Source organism: Solanum tuberosum, unplaced genomic scaffold, assembly GCF_000226075.1.
Source record: "Solanum tuberosum cultivar DM 1-3 516 R44 unplaced genomic scaffold, SolTub_3.0 scf00889, whole genome shotgun sequence".
NCBI lineage: Eukaryota > Viridiplantae > Streptophyta > Magnoliopsida > Solanales > Solanaceae > Solanum > Solanum tuberosum.
Genome location: NW_006239799.1, coordinates 30,953 through 38,827, shown reverse-complemented (window position 1 = coordinate 38,827; position 7,875 = coordinate 30,953). Strand labels below are relative to the sequence as shown.

At 28.7% G+C, this 7,875-nt stretch overlaps 1 pseudogene; it reads left to right on the top strand.

Moving 5' to 3' along the window:
* The first annotated feature begins 2,244 nt into the window (after positions 1–2,244).
* LOC102597544 (premnaspirodiene oxygenase-like) lies at positions 2,245–5,539 on the top strand (annotated as a pseudogene).
* Positions 5,540–7,875: the final 2,336 nt, after the last annotated feature.

Here is a 7,875-nt window from a genome sequence, read left to right as displayed (position 1 = left end):
AATAGAACCTTAGTTTAATTAAGAGATGTCTCTGAAATTTCGGTCATAATCTAAGGGGTACTTATGCCCGAAGTCCTAAATGTTACGATTTTCAAAATGATGTAAATGAGAAAATATCTAATAAGCAAATTTTACTTGCTTAATATATACTTCTCCTTATATTTGTTCGTTGGTTTTAGTTTTCGAAATGGACCAAATGTTATTTTATCCACATATGGTAAAAAATAAATAAATGCCATTAAACATTTTCTTTGATAAATAAATTAAGCTGATCTCAAGGATATATATTTAGAAAAATAATATAGAAATAATCATACTTGTATTATATTATTTAAATAAAGAAATAACTTATATTAGATAAAATTATTAATTAATTTTAAAGTTCTAAATATTAGAAATTAATAAATAGTTCAAATAAAAAATGATTTCATAAACAAACTTTAAATGATTTCAAAGTCCTAAATATTAGTAAAATAACATAAAATTACAATTTTATCAAACGTGAAAGCTTGATTACCAATTCGTTCTGCATCAATGATACAATAGTTTCTGAAATTCATTCTATATCATTGCTATAATAATTCATTTTATATTTAGTGATACAATAATTTTTTTAATTTATTCTATATTAATGCTACAATAATTCGCTTTGTATCAATACAATAGTTTCTGAAATCCATTCTATATCATTGCTACAATAATTTATTTTATACTAGTGATACAATAATTTTTGAAAGTCATTCTATATTGATGCTACGATAATTCGCTTTATATCAGTAATACAATAATATATACAAAACAAATTGTTGTATCAGATTGAATATTGTTGTATTGAGAAAAATCATCCTTGAAAAGTAAGGCAACAATCAAATTTCTAGCAGCCCCAATTGACTACAATGAACTAAATTGCTTGTCTAATTTTTAATCTTCCAAGTCCAATGAATAACTTGTTGATAAAGATATATAACAAACATAATGGAGAAAAAATAGTAATAGTAACAAATAATATGATAATCAAAAGAAAAAAGATAGATAATAATAAAATTGAATAATAAGGTAGTAGATTTGACCAACTTTTAAGCAAATTCAAACACCCTCTTAGTGTATAGAGTTTAGCTTATACACAGAAGATTAAAGGGATAATCAATTCTTATTAGTATAAATATTAAACTTAAAATCTAAAATGGAAATTGAACAAGTCATCGGTATGATTGTAGCATAAGATTAAATATAATTTATCTTAATTGTGGGGGTGGTGTACTTTTAACTTCTTGTGCTAATACATTTTGAATGTACTGAATGGACCAAATACAGATAAATATTTTATATTGGCTTAATAAAACAAATTTTCTAGTCCATTAAATAAACTTATACTCTTAATCTTGGAATAATTATTTTAGCTATGTATATTATTTATTGTTTTGATTTACTAATAGGTGAGATTCTTTTATGGATTAATATGCCTGATAATTTAGAGATAACAAATCCATTGGTAAAATAATAGCCAATTGATGAAATCTATGTCTCAGATTAAAAATTGATGATACATCTTTATGAAAACTTATAAGTTTTTACAGAAATTGAGCAGTGAAATAATGAATGAGTTATTTGCAAATTTAAAAGTTTAAGAACATCTAATTGAGAAGTCAAATTTGACGTTCTACTACATTTAAGTAGTGGGAAAAAACAATAATAGACATAAGAAAATTTACTACCTCAAAGTTGTGAGAGTGATGTTGAGAAAATAACATTACATGAAGTAATTAATATTTCAATATCGAAAGATCATGAAGAAAATATTAAAATTCAAAAATATGATAGTGTGACTATAATAGTTATATTACTTAGTTTTCGACAAGCTGTCTATATATCATGTATTGTCTAATCACCTCCCTAATACCTTTTTAGTCTATCTCTACCTCTCCTCATACCTATCATACATAGCCTCTCAAACCTTCTTACTGAGGCATCTGTGCAACTCCTCTTTACATGTCTGAACCATCTTAGTCTCGCCTCTTCTCATCTTGTCGACCATGGAGGTCAGAGCCATCTCATCCTAAATATCTTCGCTCCTAATTCTATCTCTCCTAGTATACCTACACATTTATCTCAGCATTCTTATTTCCATTACTTTCATCTTTTAGACGTGCAAGTTCATGACTAATCAACACTCCGTTCCACACATGTTGATAAACAAATGCCATTTTTTCCCAAAACAGACAGCCTATAAAAGAGCATAAATATCCAACAACACTTTGCTGAACCTACCAAGCCAAAAAAAAACCCTATCAAAATATGCAGTTCTTCAACTTCTTTTCCCTTTTCCTTTTTGTGTGTTTCCTCTTTTTTGTTAATTAAATGGAAGAATTCCAATAGCAAAACCAAAAGATTGCCTCCAGGTCCATGGAAATTACCTTTAATTGGAAGCATGTTTCATTTGTTAGGTGGACTTCCTCATCAAGTCCTTAGAGATTTAGCCAAAAATATGGACCAATTATGCACCTTCAACTAGGTGAAGTTTCTCTAGTTGTTGTTACTTCTCCTGACATGGCCAAACAAGTACTAAAAACCCATGACATCGCTTTTGCGTCTAGGCCCAAGCTTCTAGCTGCCGAGATTCTCTTTTATAACGCGTCTGATATTGTCTTTTCCCCCTATGGAGATTACTGGAGACAAATGCGTAAAATTTGCATCATGGAATTGCTTAGTGCCAAAAATGTCAAGTCATTCAACTCTATTAGACAAGATGAAGTTCTTCATATGATTGAATTTTTCGATCATCTACTGGTGAGACAGTTAATGCAACAAAAAGTTTTACCAATTCGCAAGCTCTATGACCTGTAGATCAGCCTTTGGGAAAGTACTAAAAGAGCAAGACGAACTTATACTACTCATTAAAAAATTGTCACGCTTTTTGGAAGGATTTGATATGGCTGATATATTTCCATCACTAAAATTTCTTCATGTGTTATGTGGAATGAAGGGTAAAATTATGGATGCTCACCATGAGTTAGATGCCATTCTTGAAAACATCATCAATGAGCACAAGAATAATGGTGAATTAGGAGGTGAAGGTTTAATTGCCACATTGCTAAGACTAATGAAAGAGGGAGGTTTTCAATTTCCAATCACCAAAGACAATATCAAAGCTATTATTTTTGTAAGTACATTTTCCTTCTTATTGTTATTTAAGTATGATATGCATTGAGTCATCTATCGAAAATAATTTATCTATCTTCCCAAGATAAGAACAAGGTTATGTACAAATATACCCTCTCAAGACCTTACTTGCACTTGTATTCTCAAATTGCATAATTGTAAATACAACTAGCAATCGTACTTCTATGACAAAATTGCCCTTTAAATTGACCTCGTTTCACATTTATGACCTTCAATTTTGAGTGTGCATAAATAGGCACTTAAACTTGTATAAAGTTGAACAAGTAGACACATGAGTCCTATGCAACATAATTCTTGTAGGACGCACATTGTCATGTAGGATGCCACGTAGGACGCGTGTGTCTAGTTGTTCAACTTTATACAAGTTTAAGTGTCTATTCGTGCACACCCAAAGTTAAAGGGCATAAACGTGAACTGAGATCAAGTTAAAAAATATATTTATGCATTATGCATAAGCCTAATATAAGTATTGACAGAGCCAAAAATATTAGTTTATGAATTCTGGGTCATAACTTTTTCTTTACTATATATATATATATATATATATATATATATATTCCCGAAATCTCAGAAACACACCTAAACTTGACTAGGGTCCTATTACCCCCCTAAACTAATTTAAAATGGAATAAATACACCATAAACGCTGACATGGCATAGAGAGTGTGCACACTCTCTTGAAGCCAAGTGATGAGTGCACAAATTGGACACGTGTCATTTTTTTTATTGGTAACTTTATAATTAGTTAGTACACACATTTATTGATATTAAAACTTATATATATTTAATTATTTTAATTTCTTTCTTTGTAAAATATTTATTTTAATTTCTTTTCACTTTTAATTTTTTATCTTTTCACTTTTAATTATTTTAAGAAAATTATGTATTTTTTTAAAAATAATAATTTAAAAGTGTCCTTTAATTCTAACGTTTTAATTTTTTTTATGTTTTATTTGATTTTCTTCACTTATTTTGATATCCGTTCAAAATGAACTTATTTAAATACAAGACATTTGGAATTAAATTTGAAATCAAATCAAAACGAAAGACGAAGAAAATAAAATCAATAGAAAAAAAAACAATGAATATAGGTACAAAAAAGTTTTGATTCAAGGTAAAAAAAAATGTGTATTAACTTAATTTGAATACAAGATATAGAAAATAATAATATATTTTTAAAAAAAATAAAAAATTAGTTTTTAATTACAAAAATAAATATAAATTAAAATTAATAATATTTACACACGTGGCAGGCGAGTGTGTACAAACACAACCAACTTGGGTGGTTGAAGGTGCCACGTCAGCACAAAAGGTGCACAAAAATACGAAAAAATGAGTTTGGGGGGGGGTCGTGGGATTTCGGTCATAGTCTAGGGGGTACTTATGTCGTATCCCTATATATATACATATATACACACATAAATTAAACGTTTTTTCAATAAAAATACAAAATTTGAACTAAAACTATTGAATTCTGTTGAATCCGTAGCGAACACTATAGCTCCACTTTTGAATATAAGAAATTAACTTGTTCATAAATAAAGGACATATTTGTTGCGGGAACCGAGACTTCATCAACAACAATTGATTGGGCCATGGTCGAAATGATGAGGAATCCAAGTGTACTCTTTAAAGCTCAAGCTGAGGTAAGAAACGCTTTCAGAGGTAAAGAAACTTTTGATGAAATTGATGTCGAAGAATTGAAATACCTAAAGTTGGTCATTAAAGAATCTTTCAGACTCCATCCTCCAATACCCCTTTTGATGCCAAGGGAATGTAGGGAAGAAGTAGACATAAATGGCTATACTATTCCTTTGAAAACAAAAGTTATGGTTAATGCATGGGCAATCGGAAGAGATCCTAAATATTGGAATGATGCAGAATGTTTCAAACCTGAGAGATTTGAGCAGATTTCAATAGATTTTATTGGTAATAATTTTGAATTTCTTCCGTTTGGTAGTGGAAGGAGGATGTGTCCGGGGATATCATTTGGTTTAGCTAATGTTTTTTTTCCACTAGCTAAATTGTTGTATCACTTTGATTGGAAACTTCCTACTGGAATCAATCCAAGTGATCATTTGGACTTAACTGAATCTGTTGGAGCAGCTTGTGCCAGAAAGAATAACTTATACTTGATCGCGACTCCTCATCAACCTTGTCAAGAGTGATGCCATGGAATCAAACCTTAATAAAGGACTTTGCCTTTTGAAATTTCCTTGGCAAGCCAACCATAGTACTTTCATTTCCAATTTTACCTCTAATAAATGTATCTTATCATACTGGATGATGGTGTCATTATGTTCGAGTTAAAAAATATATTTATATGTTATCTTAAAATATGATGAGTTTGTTGGAATTATTCCTTACCTTTGCTAGTTTTTTTCTTTTTTACATAATGTAAAAGATACAAGAATTTTTATGGGTCCATTACTTCCTTAAGTTGGGCTTGAAGACGAAGCTAGTTGATTTGTACCCTGCACGTGAGGCATAATCCAAATACATTAGAGCCTACCAAAAAAAGTGTCTTGTCACAATAGGCTATATTAAAAAAATATTTACCATTTATAGCAATAATATTTTTTCACTGAACACTTATAATTTAATTTTGATAGTGGAAGAAGAAATTGCCCTTTGAAATTATTTGGCTTTGCTAATGTATATTTTCCACGGCTCAATTATTGTATCACTTTGATTGGAAACCTCCTAGTGGAATCAATCCAAGTGATTTAGACTTAACTGAAAGAGTAAGCTATACTTTGATTGTGGCTTTTCATCAATTTTTTTGTCAAGAGTAATGTCATGGAATCAAACCATAATAAAGGACTTTGCTTTTGAGTTTCTTAATTTGAAAAAGTATTGTTTGACAACTATTTTTAGTATAGTGGACAACTATTGTTAGACGGAAAGAATATTCAATTTCATGTATCATTGCTAAAGATGTTTCTGTAATAAATTGAACATCGAACATGTAGAAAGTCAACTTGATTATATGAGCGACCCACAAATTTAAGTGTAGACTTTACAAGAAGGAAGACACACCAATAACTTTTTTTGTTGCCATATATTAGATGTTGTTGCCTCAAATGCTTTTCGCAACAACAAACATGTTGTTCCATGCCATTGCAATAAACTACGATGCAAAAAACTATGCAACAAAAAATAAAGTTGTTGCCAAAAGCTAAGTTAATGCAACAATGTTTTTTGTTGCCATAAATAATATATTGTGTGAAAAGGAATCCAATTTTGACTTGTGAAAACATTCAGCAACAACTTTTTCTTGTTGCCATATATATATATATGATTGCAACACTAGTTTCGTTGCCAAAATTTTGTGGAGAGCTATTAGTACTATATGTTTTAGCAACAATAATATTTTTGAGTTGTTGGCAATAGCATAATTCATATTTTTTTTATCGAATCTCACTCAATGAATATCCACCAAAAGACATAAAATGAGAAAATCACAATTATTGAATATATATATATATATATATATATATTACCTTAAAAAAAATGAACTCCTAACGTGAATGTTAAATTACTATAATATCCCTAACTTAGGTTGTGACTTTTTCGATGTGTTGTGCCTTTTTTCAAAGGGTTGTGATTTTTCGATGAGTTATGACTTTTCCAAAGAGTTGTGCCTTTTTGATGAGTTGTGATTTTTTTCAAAGGGTTGTGATTTTTCGATGAGTTGTGACTTTTCCAAAGGATTGTGACTTCTCGAAAAAGGTCATGACTTTTCAGATAAGACACAAAAAAACATTTTTTATACTACCTTTTGTTGACTATAAATAGAGGGGCATCCTCTCATTTTTCAACCACAAATTTTTTTTAATCTTCTACTCTTCTTCTTCTTGCATTTTAAAAAATTTCGTGTGATTTATGTCGTTGAGTGAGTTCGAAATCTAGCTGAATATGAGGTACCACTATTCTGATGAAGTAAATCGTTCTATCCTAAGAAGGTATATTCCATAACCACAAGTATTTGAGGAAAATAATTTTGATGATATAATAATTATTTTTTACTTAATATATACATTAGTATGTAATGTTCCAATATATGAAGTTAACATGATGTAGTCTAAATACATTTTTTTTAACAATTTCTCTTGTGATGTAGATATATGCTTTTGAATAACTATTACCAAAATTATTAGACTTCTTAAGAGTTAGATAATTATCATGATTTATTTTTTTGATGTTCAAGACAAAATAGCGACTTTATTTATCAATTCTACTTTTGTGATTTAGATTTCAGAAAGTTTGCTTCAAAATAGTTGTTACTATATAAACATAGTATGTATTAGTTTATTTTTATTATTTATTTAATAACTAATTTTAATGAGAATTTTTTTTTCCATTAATGCAAATATATATATATATATATATATTTGTTAGGTATCTGTATTTAAATTAAAGTATTATATATGTCACAAATGTATTATCTATCAAGTTAACAAGATCTTCTAACTTCAAAATATATTATTTTATAATGTTCTAAGTTACTTTTTAAAAAAAAAAAAACTACACAACAAATGTGAAAATATGTGTATATATATGAATCATTTAAATTTATCATTTACAAAATAAATTTTATATTCAGTAATATGAAATAAACATTTTTATTTTGTTCCTACACTAAATTAAAATCTAATAACTGTATAAAAGTAGTAACATTAATTAAAAGTCTTA